This window comes from Tenrec ecaudatus, chromosome 10 (genome assembly GCF_050624435.1).
Source record: "Tenrec ecaudatus isolate mTenEca1 chromosome 10, mTenEca1.hap1, whole genome shotgun sequence".
Taxonomy (NCBI): Eukaryota; Metazoa; Chordata; class Mammalia; order Afrosoricida; family Tenrecidae; genus Tenrec; species Tenrec ecaudatus.
Window position 1 is genome coordinate 129370897 of NC_134539.1, and position 15816 is coordinate 129386712.

General features: G+C 41.7%; 1 pseudogene; it reads left to right on the forward strand.

Moving 5' to 3' along the window:
* The first annotated feature begins 390 nt into the window (after nt 1-390).
* LOC142460298 (U1 spliceosomal RNA) lies at nt 391-534 on the forward strand (annotated as a pseudogene).
* Nucleotides 535-15816: the final 15282 nt, after the last annotated feature.

Genomic DNA, 15816 nt, shown 5'->3' on the forward strand with positions numbered 1-15816 from the left:
TAAAATTGTATCTAATTTAGAATCTTCCATACGATAGACATGGCATGTAAGGAGCCCTGGTGGTGCAGTGAGTAATGCTTTGGGCTGCTAGCTCAAAGGTTAATGTTTCAAAACCACAGCCCTCTCCTTGGGAGAAAGCAGAGGTTATCTGCTTCCACGAAGATTTACAGTCTTGGAAACCCTGTATAATAGCTCTACTCTGTCCTATAAGGACCCCGATGGGTTTGAACTGATCTGATGACTGTGGGAATGTGTAGGAGATGACATTTATGCATACTACAAAAGCTGAGCACTTTAGTCAAAAGTTGGATCATATTGAAACCATTTTTAAATTTTTGTAAAAGTGGAAGAATAATAAGACTGTGTGCTATCTTTAAGATATACAGTCCAATACCTGTCAGGGGAGAGACCATGATCAGGAAGGTGGTTTATCCATTGCACTCTGAATACACTGAACCCAGTGATTTTCCAAAATGTGGGAAACTCAACTGCATAATTTGTGGTAGTGGGGGACTTCGTTCACACTCTCCCCTGGGGCTGGGGGGCGGCGGGGAAGATATACAGTCTATGTAAGGTGGTTAAGTTGGAATCAACTTGATAACTGTGTGTGTGTGTGTATGTGTGTGTGTGTTTAAGGCATTCAACCATTATAACCAAACGGATATCATGAATAGACTCATTTTGCACATCTTACTCCACACCTGCTACATGAAAAAATAACTATGTTAAATGCATGCGTCACCCATGAATCCCAACCTTGAGCCTACCTAGCCTGTGGTATTGGTCAAAACAAAAATTTAATGAAATTAACTTAGGCATCACCGAACTGAATCAATGCTTTCCCTACTTTCTTCTCACACACACGTTTCTCCCTCATTCTCTTAGATATCTATTGCTCTACCCCTGCTCAACTCCAACATCACACCGCCCCCAATATTTACCATAATAATATTACCCATTTCATATATACCACACAGTAATCATCTTTCCTTCAGTACTCCCACATACATTTCTAAGTCCAATCGCAGTACTTATCACATCGTGCTATAATTGCTTACAGAGTCGTGTCCAAAAACTTTATTCTTTTTAAAATGGTTGTTCATTCACTATGTATCCATCTAGTATATTCCAGGGTTGAGACCCTTGGGTAGATACTGATTTTTGATATCAAGGGGCTTAGGACCTCAAAAGGAGAAAGCTGTTAATCAAATGGTCACACAACTCATTAAAAAATACCCCTCTAATTAGTGTGAAAAGTATAGAAAAATAGATTTTCTATGGATGCATACAAAAGACAAATTGAACCTTGTTACATGAATCAGGAAAGGCTTCCTGAATAAGAGACACTTGAATGGAAGCATAAAGGGTGGAAACTTGCTTTACATGGATCTAACTTGTCTTATTAGCTATGTTTTCAGATACAAAATTTACATGAGTATATCCATTGACATGGGTATATAGAGATATACAATACATGTACATACACATGCACATGTTTTATATAACGGGGTTATGTTTGATCAGATTGTCTCAATAGTCTGAAATATGCCACAAACATACTCCTATGCACCCTTGACACCGCCTATGTGTTCTCCTGCATCTGTTAAGGACAGTCTTTAAGTACCCTGACTATTTCCCACATCAAGCACACATATTGCCTGAGTTCTAAATTCTCTTTAGCGCCTTATGAGCTTTCTATACTAAGGCAGATCAGTCTAGAATATGTTAGATTGAAGGCAGTATCAAAACAATAACAACAACAACAAACCCATTGTCATCAAGTTGCTGACTCATAATGATCCTCCTTGACAGGGTGGTGGGGGGTGTCCCTGGCTCTAACACTAACTCTTTCGGAGCGTAAAAAGCCCAACTTTTCTCCTGCAGAGCTGCTGGTGGTTTCAAACTGTGGACCTTGCAGTTAGCAGCTCGATGGGTAACCACTAGCCAACAAGGACAACTCCCAAGTGAATTAGAAGGGTTATTGGCTGTACCTTGCTTGCTCCCCTTGACCTTGGTGGGACATTTCTGAGTTGTGTTCTATCCCTTGTTTCAGAGGGTCCCAACAGGATTAAGTCTACCACTGTGAACTATTTAATTATTCTCTATCCTCTCCCTTTCAGGTCCTGCTACATGGCCTCCCAGAGAAAAAACTGGTGCACAAGGCTTGCTACTGTCTGATTTGTTAGAAGCCCAAAGGAAGACTGGGAAAAGACTGTCATTCAACTCAACTGTAAACTGTCTGTTCTTAATGCCTTGAGTTTGAGCACTAGTGTCGTCACACTCACTGTAATCATCGATTAACCAACCTTTGCATGTGAATTTGTTTACATTGCTGTGTTCGTCTGGAAAACTTTCTTTGCCTCCCGTTCTAATCAGTGTCCAGTGATCAAGCCTGGCCAGTCATTGGTCTGCTGGTTTCCTGGGGAGCTGCTGCCCAGAGTCTCCAGGACCAGGCAACATCTGAGGTAGAAGGTGGGGTTTGGGAAGAGTAAGTGGCAGGACAAAGAGAGGTTCCCTTTCTATGAACCTTTTCACTTGTAAGGTTTACCACATGTGACGCATGTCCCCCAAGACTACAGCTCTGGCGTTGTCAGAGTGAGACTGGCCTACATATCAAGGGGGCTATGGATATTAGGGATATCTTAGAGATAAGAAATGGAAGGGCAAAGGTCTGGATATGGGATACTTCCTCTGTGCATGATGAAGGTGTACTCTACTTCTCAGGGGAATATTGAGATCCATTCCAGCAAGGTCTCCTCTCAACTCCTTACTAGGAAGACACAGAGCTGCATTTGCCCTCTGGGAGGGTATGTCTAGTGAATCCAAGCTAGTGGATTCTCGACTTTTTCCTGTACTCAAAGTAAGCACTGACTAGGTGCCTATCCTGGGCTAAGTATTGTGCATATGCACTTACCTAAGGCACTTCATTCATATGCATGTGAGAGCTGGACATTTAATAAGGAAGACTGATGAAGAACCGATGCATTTGAATGGTGGTGCTGATAAAGAATATTGAAAGTGCCATGGACTGCCAAAAATATCAAATTAATGCATCTTGGAAGAAGTACAATCAGAATGCTCCTTTAAGGCAAGGGGGATGAGACTGTCTTGCGTACAGAGGACACATTGTCAGGAGAGGGCAGTCCTTGTAGGAGGACATCATGCATGGTAAAGTACTGGCGCAGCAAAAAAAGAGGAAGATCTTCCACAAGATGCATCGACCCGGTGGCTGCACCTACATGCTCAAGTATAAGATGGGGGAGGAGCAGGCGATGTTTGGTTCTGTGGCATATCAGGTTGCTATGAGTCAGAACTGACTCTGTGGCACTTACCAGTAACAACAAGCTACCTCATTGTTCCATAGATCTACACACCATTCATATGAGAAACACAATACCATCCCATGCTAGAGGGAGCAAACCAAGCTCCAGCTCAGTCACTTTGCCATAACCAGCGCTGTCCGTAGCAGGAGTTGAATGTGCACCCAGGACTCATGATTACTTCATGATGCACTAGATTCAAAAACATGTCGAATGGCCAACAATCAACAGCCAGCAACATTGCTATAATCCTCCTGCTTTGGGCGCTTGGAAAATCGTTTCTCTTCTTAATTATTCCCTTTCTCCTCTAATGGAGATACTAACTCTTAAAGTGGCCACTTGCCTAAAGATTTTGTAGTAAAACTAATGAGGAAATGTATTCCCCCATATTCTTAATGAAGAACAGAGTGGCATTGTATTTGCAAATGTAAAACCTACAGTTTGGGCTGTCACAGGCATAATGAAACCTAATCACAACACACAGCTGATAGTTAGTCACAGGAAACAAGTGTTGTTCACCCGTAAGATGTGAATATCAAGTCTGCACACACCTTATACAGACTTTCACCCACATAATTGCAAACTTGCTTTTCTCCCTCCTTCTCTGCCCCCCGAAAGAATCTCTGGGGGTTGAAAACAGGGTAATTGTGTCTAAATACTTTAATATACTTAGATTTATAATCATGTGCTAAATGATGGCCGCATCAGACAAACAGCATATTGTTTATATGGAGATTGATGCCATGCGTCCTGTAGAATTACATGACAATAGGGCCCCAAAGACAATATGTTATCCAGAATGGCATTGTGTTCATGTTGGCTCACATACTCAGACCGGGTTTTCCACAGCTCCTACTTGATGCTTGTTTTTCCATATTATTCCATTTTGAACTATGCAAGGTCTCTGGGAAGAGTGTGTGCAATCCAATCTTAGGGATTTCTGTTGCTTATAGTTTCATTAATGCTCAAAATCTATTTTTAAAGCCCTCAATGTTGTTTTTCTTTACGGAAACGACCCACGGAGTTCTGCGCAGAGTGAGACCAGAGTGAGAGCAGAGCGAGAGCAGTTTTGCTTGTTGCTAAAAAAGGCAAGTGATGTTTGCTAACTTCTCCTAAACCTCCCCCATCACGAAGAAGAAACTGCCTGGTGAGAATTATGAGAACTAATCCTTGAGGGTAATCTGTTATTAACTGGTGGCCCACAGTCATCTATTACCAAGCATCATTTAATTGGAATGACTGTAAGATTTTTAAAAACATTTTATTAGGGACTCATACAACTCGTATCACAATCCATACATACATCAATTGTATAAAGCACATCTGTACATTCTTTGCCCTCATCATTCTCAAAGCATTTGCTCTCCACTTAAGCCCTTTGCATCAGGTCCTCTTTTTTTTCCCTCCCTCCCCGCTCTCCCCTTCCGATTACAAGGATCTACATGTGGCCTCCTCCCTGGGGGACAGACAACAGAAAAGGGGTGAAGGGAGACGTCTGACAGGGCAAGGCTACAGCATTTGGCAAGTGAAAGACTTAATCGATATTATCTAACTTTACAGAGAGGAATTTGCTACCCAAAAGAATCAGTTCCCGATGGTGAGGTATTCTTGGATACGTCCTTGAAAGTTCAGACCTACTGCTTTATTCGCACAGGACAGATAGTAACATTTAAATTTTGAATGGTTTAAAGAAGGTTTACAAGTGAGAAAGCATTGTGAAACAACAAATGTCATTGCCTTTAATGTGAAAAAGAAAACATTCACACCAACAGAATGGTCTATCAATTCCAGATCTGTAGGACAATCCAAAACCATAAAGATGCACAAACTGGGACCTTGAGTTCAGATTTCCAAATATTCATCTTCATTGAGATTTCCACCCCTCTCCCAGAACGTGTATTTCATAAACTACTGTGGCAGAGTAGGGAATATCTTTGATTGTACAGTAGGAAAGATCTAGGTTCTCATCTCATCTCTTTATTTCCTAGCAATAAAGCTTACATCCAGTTGCTTGCTTTATGCTTTAGTTTCCATAGTTTCAGATCATTGATGATAAAGTATTTACTCGTTAAGGCTATTGCAATAATTAAGTGAGAGGATGTCTACAAAGTGGCTTCATGCACAAGCTATTCTTTGTTATTTTTTTGGAAAATACATTTATTTCCCATAAATCATCAAAATTCTAAATTAGTAATATGTTATTTTTGTTGATTATTATATTGTCCAAAGGCAAAGGCAAGGCAAGGTGTAAGACAGCTTGCTCATTCTTCTTGACTGTCAAAGGTAACTACAGAGAGACTTCAAAAAATGTGTGGAAAAAAATAGAATTTATAGATCATTGAACTTTTCCATGAACTTTAAAAAGCCCCCTTGATGTGAAATTAGAAGCCATTCATTATATATATCTTAATAAAACTGTTACAACAGCCTAATGATAGGATGCAAAAATGTGTTGGCTTAATGAAATATATAATGATTAAGTGGTATAAGTGAAATATTCAACTATTTCCTTGTGATGGGGAGTTGACCAATTTAATTGCCTATCTAAAATTTAAATCCTACGTAGTGTATGTTCATTTTTCAAGTACTGGGGCTTTTGGGTCATTGTCACCTACATCTTTATAATGAATACCATCAACACCATCAGTGTTCCTCTTTAAGGAATCTAACAGGTCTCCACAGCACATTTTCTTCAACCTTGTCTATGCCATTCAACGTATGGTGCTGTATAAGCCATGAATAAGATAATCACTTCAAAATGTTCTCAAGTCATAAAGCCATTAAACCAAACTCCCTGCCGTCTAGTCGATTCCAACTCAAGTCACCACAGAGGGCAGAACAGAACTGCTGAAGGCTGTGCATCTTCACCGGAGAGAGCCTCGTCATTCTCTCCTGGAGCAGCTGCTGGTTTTGAACAGCTGACCTGGCAGTTAGCAGCCCAACTCATAACCACTAGGTCACCAGAGCTCACTATCTCAAGTCATAAGAAAGCCCATCGTGTTTTCTTAGGAACGGTTGGTTTTCCTGTGTCCTTTTTGTGACTGTTACCGTCCAGCGGTGTGGACCTCAGTGAGTGATGGCCTGTAGAAAAAGAGTGACCGGTGGACTGATGATCCAATGGCAAATTTTATTTCCAAAGTCCAGCTTTCTATATAACGAGGCAAGGGGACATAGCACACATCGTGTAACAATAACATCATCATAAAATTGCTCTAAGCACAAAAAATTCCTTGGGACTAATTCTATCTTAACAAATGCAGCTGTGTTCTCAGTGTACACAGGGCATCTCAGAATGCAGGAAAACATATGCCCATCGTCCCAGCATTCCAAGTCACACAATGTCCCCAAGCACCCCAGAGAGTCATTAGTACACTTCAGTTAAATCTCAGTGACCCTCTATATGTGACCACCCACAATATGAACCTCTACTAAATTCTTTTTTCAAGCACTCTTCTAAAATATCTTTTGAAGTCTTGCATGAGGTGCTTTGGGAAAACTGATTTTATCCAGAGAGCGCAAAGGAGACTTCCCAGAGGAGGTGGCAATGTCTAGATGGAGCCTGAATGAATGGGAGTGTTTAGAGGAGAACAGTGATCATAGTCCCCGAGGCACATGAATGGCAGGGAGAGCAGACATGGCCTATTGCCCTGCCCTGCAGATGCCATGCAGATGGCAGTGAAGTAAGAAAGTGAGTGGGAAAGTCAAATTAAGTAGTCACCTCAAAGAGTGACTCCAATAGACTTCATCAAAGAGAAAGAAAATGCACTAGCTGTTTGCATATAGAAGATGAAGGAAAGGTCAAAACAGGTACTCAAAAATATTTGTGAAATGAATGAGGAAAGGATTAAAAGTTAGCTTATGGTTTCAAGGCAGAAATTATATACTTGGTGAAAAGAACTTGCTCCTTGCTCAGGAAGATGAACTCTGAGGTGACAAGGGCCGTTGCAAATAGATTACCTAGAAGGTAGCAGAAATATGGGATTGAAGAACAGAAACAGATAAATGTAGGTTGAATTTTCTGCTCCCCAAAGTACACTGAAGTCCTAAAGCCTCATACAAGTGAACTTACATTTATTTGGTTCCAGAGTATTTTCAAATGTGTTTGAGGTCATACTGGAATATCCCTAAGCCTGCATGACTGATGTCCACAGAGAAGGAGAAATGACTCAGGCACAGGGAGGACACCGCGGGAAGATGCACATGGAGCCTGGCGTTAGTCAGCTCTAACACGATCTCCACCAAGGATCGCTAACAGCTGTCACATGTAGGAAGAGGCCAGAAACCCTCTCCCTACATCCTTCAGAGAGAAAGTGGGCCTATCAACACCTTCATTTCAGACTTTTGGCCTTTACTATGTGGGACAATAACTTATTGATGTTTTAAGCCATATAGTTTGTGATAGTTTTTCATAGAAGCTCTACAGAATGTAATATAATGGGGTACTGCTGATGGAAATTTACTATTGGAATTTTTCCTATCTGGGGGTCATGTGCAAAGAAAATGTAACTCAGTTAATATTAACAACTATATATATATATATGCTTTATGATGGAAGAGAGCTTTTTATTCTTATGTTTGGGCAATTGTATTATACTGAGAGAATGGCTGTAATATAATGTAAAGGACACGTGACTTGAAGTCAGTAGAACTGAATTTATACCTTCTCGGTGCTATTGAGTTAATTCTGACTCTTAGTAACCATATAGGACAAGATAGAGCTTCCCGTGGGCTTCTGAGACTGTAATTCTTTACAGAAATAGAAAGCCTTATTTTTCTCCTTGTGGTTAGCAGTCAAGTATGTTACCAGGACCCCTTACTTTTGTCCTTAGATTGTCCATTTTTGAGTTATGTGACCTTTAACAAATAATTTAATCTCTCTGCTGTTGAGGTAGCTAGTTTTTTTTGTTCCAACCTGGCCGATAAACACATGTGGGGTTAATTGAAGGAACAAGGGCTAAATGGCTCGGTCAGCCTTGCCTTTCTAGTTCTCTGGTCTCTTGTTTTCTGACCGTTAGACCAGAGTGCAGCTGTGATAGCCAGTTCCCTGCTTCAGCTGGCAAAACTCACTTCCTGCAAGACATCCCTGATGAGAAGCCGCATAGACCTACCCAGATGCAGCCCTGGGTGCTGGAGCAGCCGTGTGGAGACCCCTGCCAGCGCTGAGATGCTTACACGTTCACTGACTCGGCTTTCCTCCTGCAGTCCATGTCATGGTGTGTGTTTTGTGAGATGGAGGAGGACTTTGTGTTAAACATAGGAGTTAATGGGTAATGTTGGACTTGTGGGCTTGGGCAGCACTGGGTTGGGATGTTTTCTTGATGCGCACTTAACCTTTATATAAAACTCTCTTATACATGAGTTTCTGTGGGTTTGTTTCTTTAAAGTATCCAGACTAACACAGCTGCTTTTGTTGTAAAATGCAGAAAATCTCATCTCTCCTACAGGGTGTTCGTGAGACTTAAATGAGATTAATCACACAAAGTATAGATTCGCGTGCCTGCCACAAACTAGGTAGTCAGTAAATGTTTCCTGAACCTTGATCTAGAATAAAGAAGGAAGAAAGCTGAGCAATGTCATTTTCTCCTGACAGTCTCTGATGTAGACTCCGAGCGTATGCAATGTACGCGAGAAGGGGAAGGGAAATGTGAAGCAGAGAAGAGGCATCCGGTCTGAGCCCGAGGAGTCTTGTCAGAAACTGTCACTGTGGCATCTGAGTTCATGATTCTTGCACCGTGATGCCTGGTTATACACATTGCTCTCTCTCTCTCTCTCTCTCTCTCTCTCTCTCTCTCTCTCTCTCTCTCTCTCTCTCTCTCTCTCTCTCTCTCTCTCAGCTCTGATGGGCACATGATCCATGGTCGTCCCACCTTAGACTTTTAATATGGAGCTAAATGAAAGGAGTGTCTTTATTTTCTGATTGCCCAACTAGACATATGGGAGGGATTGGAAAGGGAAGTGTTATCTTAAATGTGTGTGTGTCGTGGGGGGGGGGGTTATATTAGGATTTGCATAGCCGTTTGGGAGGCTGAGAGAGGAAAGTGGGGGGAAATGACAATCACTGGGGTATAATGATAAATGGGACAAAAAGGCATTACTGGATGCAGGTTAAATATATTTGGGGTAAAGTTTAAAGCAACGATGAACAGGCATTTAAACAAGAATGGATGAGACGAGCAAGGAATGATCAAATGCCATAAGCCAGGATCGCATCTGTATCCTCAACATAATGGGTCCTGCGTAAGCTTGTTTGGAACCCCTATCATTAATGCACAATTAGCAGGAACTGAGTCAGGCTATTACCATTCTGGAAACAGCCTTGAAAAGCAGAGGCGCTCAATGAAGAGAGGTGCACCTGCCAAAGGCTTTTCAGGAGCTCTCCATGGTAGAAGGCTCTGCGGGTGGGGGGGGGGTAGAAGGATACAACTTACACTCACTGCCTGGGGTCAGTTTGGATTTATGGACTATGGACGGCGTAGCACTGCCCCTGTGGGGTTTGGAGTTTATAAATCTTTATGGTGGGCAGAAATTCTCATTTAGAATTTCTAGGCGAGTCCCAGACCTTTGCTTTCAGGTTAGCCTGCCCCTCTAGAGCAGCAGGCGGATTTTCACCACGGATCTTGTGGTCAGCGGCCCACAAGGTGACCCACATGCCACCATGTCTCCCGGGCAGGAAGGTAAGAGGAGAAAGTGGAGTTCCCAGGGGATGGAGGCCAGAAAAGAAGGGCTATGGATACTAGTTCCATTGGAGGCTACTTCCATCATAGGAAATAAAGATGGAAAAGCCCGTTCCCATAACCTCAGAGCTTCCACAGGCCTCCTCTTCCAGGAAAAGCCGAGGCAGACTGCCCTGCAGTGCGGGCTAGAAGGCAGTTTATGGGGCCCATCTCAGCCTAGACATCGGCATGTTACCAGGCTCTGTAGGGTAATCTTACACACACGGAAAGGTGGGACTCTTTTGTACGTTCAAGTAATGGAATGGACCTGAAAGGGGAAGTGTGTTGAACGTCTTCTAGTTTCTCCATAAAAAAGTAGAGGCTGACATGTTTCCTCAAACCCAACTCAGAGGTTGTCTGAAAAGTGTTTGCCTGAAGAGGCATGGAGCTTCCAGGACATCTAATTCCTTGCATTCTTCAGTTTCAATAGAAGGAAAATATGTCTCCTTATTTTTCTGATATTTTGTTCTTTCATCTTAACCACACCTGCCAATTTGGAAGTGAGTCTCATACCTTTTGTCAGGCCTGGCCTTTCCTCATTAATTTATAGCTAGGAGGTTGTGTTGTCCAGCAAGTAAGGAGCCCAGGTGGTGCTGTAGGTTCAGTTTGGGACTGCTTAACTCCAAGGTCAGCAGTTCAAATGCCCTAGATGATGCTGTCTGTTCCCGTCAAGGCTTCCCATCTTTGGAATCCGACAGCAGGTTGCTTGGTCGGGATCGACGTGAAGTCAGTGGGTCTGCTCCGGGTTTGGGTATTCAGCAGGCGGTCTCAGCATTGATCCCCAGACTCTCACTTTCAGCCATCAAAGCCCTGCTTCGTCAGCATCTTTCTCTTCCTCCGTTTCTACTCAGACAGGCATGCCACTCTTTTTTTCTACCTGCCAGTTAGGAATAGTAGCCAAGCTGAGTGACAAACACTCCGGTCCCTAACACCCCCTATTTTTACAAGCTTTTCATAATAGTTTCCCCTTGCGTCTCCCCTTTGCTAAAAGGTGAATACATGTTGACACATCACATTCCTTTCGGATGCCTCTCTAGCAGCTGTCAGGATGAACTTGTATTTTCTGCTTGTTTTACACATTCCGTCAAAAAGCCCAGGAGAGCTCTTGCTTTCTGGATGTAGTGCAGCCCCCACATGCAGAGGTTTCCTATTTAATTCAAGTCTTGGTGATCTGGTCACTAAAAAGGCTCTGCTGTGATTCTGATCCAGAGTTGGGGGCAGACCTGGCATGACTTTTATCATGTCAAGAGATGTTCAAGTAATGTCATGATCAGCTTCTCAAATATTTCATGCTCTTCTTGGTCTTTGCCTTTCTGCTAACCCAAGTGCATAGCCATCAAGTCAGGTCTGACTCACGGCGACCCTATAGGACCAAGCATAACAGCCATCTTGGGCTTCTGAGACTGTGAATGTTTAGAGAGCAGCTAGCCCCATCTTTCTCTTGTGGAGAGGCTGGTGAGTGCCAACTTCGGACCTTCCATTAGCAGTCAATTCACAGTTCACCACCTCATCAGGGACCCTTTGATGTTGCCCGTTCCCTCATTGCTACATTGTGAGATGTGGGCACACCTGCTTGCAAGATGGTGGACGATTGATCTGTTGATGAGGGTTTCCTAACAAGATGCCACTGGTTAACTAGAAACCACATCTGGGAAATGTGAATACACATTTTGCTTAATGGCAGAAGATGCCTGAAATGATCATCTAACTTTTAGGGGTTTACATCACTAACTAGTCATTTACCATTATGTTTTTCTAACTTGTAAGAAGATTTCAAAAGCTTTTACAAAAGTTCTATTATCTTTCAATTTAGTATTTTCATGAACTTTTTGAAGTTCTCTCTATTACCAAGGATTTAAACTAAATTACCTTCAAAAAGAAAATCCAAGTTCATTATTCTAACTAGAAGATTATCTATGTGGAAATAAGGGATCATGAAGAAAGGAGCTGGGGAAAAATGAAGACGATGGAAAAGCAAGGGTGTAATTGAAAGAATATTCAATGTTGGACATAGGTTTGGATTCTGACGGATCTCGCTACCATATGCATAATTCTGTAGAAGGACATCAATGGGTGTTTGGGGGACAACTCACCCATCAGAGTCTAAGCTGCTTCACTCTAAAATGTAGATAGAATGCAGGTAGTAATCTATTGAACCAACCACGGTTATGTCTCACAGAATGTATTTAGTTACATTAAACAGGAGGATAGATTATTGGAAAGGTTATCAGAAACCTCCCAGAGCCATAAGAATGCAGATTAGGAAAAAAGGGTTGGGGCTGAAGGGGTGGCAGTACTAGAGGGAGCTGCATGCAGCCCTTATTGCTACACTGTAAGTATACTTGTGAGGTTATAGTTATTGGGTGTTAAGTGGCTTCCAACCTATGACCTTATAGGACATCTCATCTGTGGTGACTTGTACATTGCTGTGATGCTGGGAGATATATTTTGGTATTTCAAATACCAAGGGATCACCCATGGTGGGCAGGTTTTAGTAGAGCTTCCAAACGAAGCCAGAGTAGGAAGAATGACCCAGAAATATACTCTAAAACACTTGGTTTTGAAAGTCGTATGAAGAGTAGTGGGACCTCGTATGATGTAGTGCCGCGAGATTAAGCCCTCGGGTGTAAGGGATTTGAAATAGGACAGAAGAAGAGCTGCCTCCTCAAAGTAGAATTGCCCTTATTGATGTGAATGGATTAGAGTCTGGGGGACTTTCATTTTCAAATGTGAGAAGAGATACCTCTAGGTATCCATTAATAATAATATAGGAAATGTGAATATATGAAAAGTAGAAGTCATAAAATACTAAATGAAATGCATAAGATCAATAGTCAAATTATTGATTTTCTTGTTAGATACCATAGAGCCAGTTTCAGCTCAAACTGACCATATGTGCAACAGAATGAAGCACTGCCTGCTACTTTGTCATCTTTGCAATCCTTGCTGTGTCTGAGCTCGTTGCTGCAGCCACTATGTAAATCTATCTTATCAAGGGTCTTCCTCTTTTTCACTAACCCTCTACCCTACCAAGCCCTTCTCCAGGAACCAGTTCCTCTTTACTTGTCCAAAGAATATAAGATGAAGTCTTGCTTCTAAGGAATGTTCTGACTCTATTCTTCAAAGACAATTTGGTTCCTTTCTCTGGCAGGATGTTCAATATTCTTCACCTACATCATAATTCAGTCGTTAATTCTTCTTTGTTCTCCCCTATTCATTACTCAGCTTTCACATATATATGAAGTGATTGAAAATACCATGACTGGGTTTAGCACACCTGAGCCTTCAAACTGACACTGTTGTCTTCTAAAACTTTTAAAAAGGTGTTTTGCAGTGGCTTCACCCAATGTTATATTTTGTTATATTGTTTTATGGGGAACAGGAAGTCCCTAGATAATCAAGAAAGAAAACCCACCAGCCAGAGCGTGTGTGAGATCCCTAACTGAAGAGCTTGAGGCCGTAGAGTCAGCAAAGATCTCAGCATGGAGACCATGAGATGGAGCAGAAGAGCAGCACCAAGCCGACAAGGCAGAACAGTGGGCTCTGGCCCATGGAACAAGGCAAAGGCTAAGGGACTATGTGGTTGAGAAGCCAAGGACATGCCTGCACATATGGCTAAGAAACATTGTGGATAAAAGAACTGTATCCTTAGTATTTTGTAATATATTAACTTATCTAATAAACCCTCACAATCATGAGTGTTATCTGTGATTTCTCTGTGGCCACTATAATGGGTTATCAAAACCAGTAGAGAAATAGAGTATCTTGTGAAGGATAGTTGGTATCAGAATAAAGGAAAGGAGAATGCAAGGTGGTGGCATGTCTGATCTCTGTCTTATACCAATCAACCTTGAACTGGTGTAGAATTAGATTCTTTTCCACCCTTCTGGATCAGAAAGAAAGGAGATGTGGTGTCCATGCCATTTCCTCCTTTGTCTTTTTAAAAAATCATTTTATTGGGGGCTCATACAACTCTTATCACAATCCATATACCCATCCATTGTGTCAAGCACATTTGTACATATGTTGTTATCATCATTCTCGAAACATTTGCTTTCTACTTGGGCCCTTGGTATGGACTCCTCATTTTCCCCTCCCTCGCCATTCCCCTTTCCTCATGAACCTTGATAATTTATAAATGATTATTATGTCATATCTTACTCCATCTGATGTCTCCCTTCATCCACTTCTCTCCTGTCCATCTCCCAGGGAGGAGGTTATATGTAGATCCTTGTAATCTGTTCCCCCTTCCTACCTCACCTTCCCTCCACCCTTCTGGTATCACTGCTATCACCACTGGTCCTGAGGGGTTCATCTGTCCTGGATTCCCTGTGTTTCCAGTTCCTATCTGTACCCGTGTACATCCTCCAGTCCAGCTGGATTTGTAGGGTACAATTGGGCCTTCTTTGTCTTTTTAATGACATTTTGATTTCTTTATGTATGGTGTTCTATATGTCATCCCACAAGTCCTCTGGTATCCCATCATTAGTGTTCAGGGCATCCAATATATTTTTGAGGTACTCTCTAAATTCAGATGGGAGATATACAAGTTGTGATTTGGTTCTTGGACTTGTTTTCATACAGTTTCAACTTGAACTCACATTAAAGTAACGCATAGTCTGTTGTGCTTTTGGTCCCTGAACTGATTATCAACCTCTTCATCATCTCCAACCATGCATACCATTGAATTTAAGTCTCTGTACTCTATCTGGTGAGTTCCACATGTATGTACAGTCACCGTTTATATTGTTAAAATTACATATGGGTTGGTTTTGCAAAACTCTATGATATGATCTCTTTCTTTTTTTCCTTTTTAAAAAAAAATTTATTAGGGGCTCATACAACTTTTATCATAATTCATACATATACATACATCAATTGTATAAAGCACCTCTGTACATTCTTTGCCCTAATCATTTTATTTTTTTTCTCCTCTTTTCTTTTTTTACATTTTATTAGGGGCTCATACAACTCTGATCACAATCCATACATATACATACATCAATTGTATAAAGCACATCTGCACATTCCCTGCGTCAATAATTCTCAAAGCATTTGCTCTCCACTTAAGCCCTTTGCATCAGGTCCTCTTTTTTTCCCCCCCTCCCCGCTCCCCCTTCCCTCATGTGCCCTTGGTAATTTATACATTGTTATTTTGTCATATCTTTCCCTATCCGGAGTCTCCCTTCCACCCCTTCTTTGCCGTCCATCTCCCAGGGAGGAGAAATAGATCTATGTGTCTATATTTATAGGTTAAGTATTAAGGTGGCGGAAGGACCTTGGGCCTCTATTCAAACACTCCCTCAATGCATGAATACTTTCTTTTATTAAATTGGAACTCCGTGATGCTCACTCTCCCGACACAACTGCTGAAGCCAAAGTGGGTGAACAAGTAAATGTGGTGAAGAAAGCTTATGATGCCCGGCTATCAAAAGAGATAGTGACTGGGGTCTTAAAGATATGATCTCTTTCATTGTTCCTATCCCTAAGGCTATATTTCCAACTACTGAACCTTCTTGATTTCCAATTTTTGCACTCCAGTCTCCAGTAGTGATTAATGCTATTGATTGCATACTTGGTCTATTTTCAACTACAGACGTTTGTAACAATCTTAAATTTCTTAATCTTGGCTTTGTGGTTGGTGAGTATGATTGAATAAAAGTCATATTAACTGGCCTTTGTTATAGGTGGACTGTGAGTTATTCTCTGAAGTGGTCAGTGTTTCTTCGTCTGTATGCCATTCTGATGTTTCCACTCTGTTCACCATGTCACTCTGCTCTCCA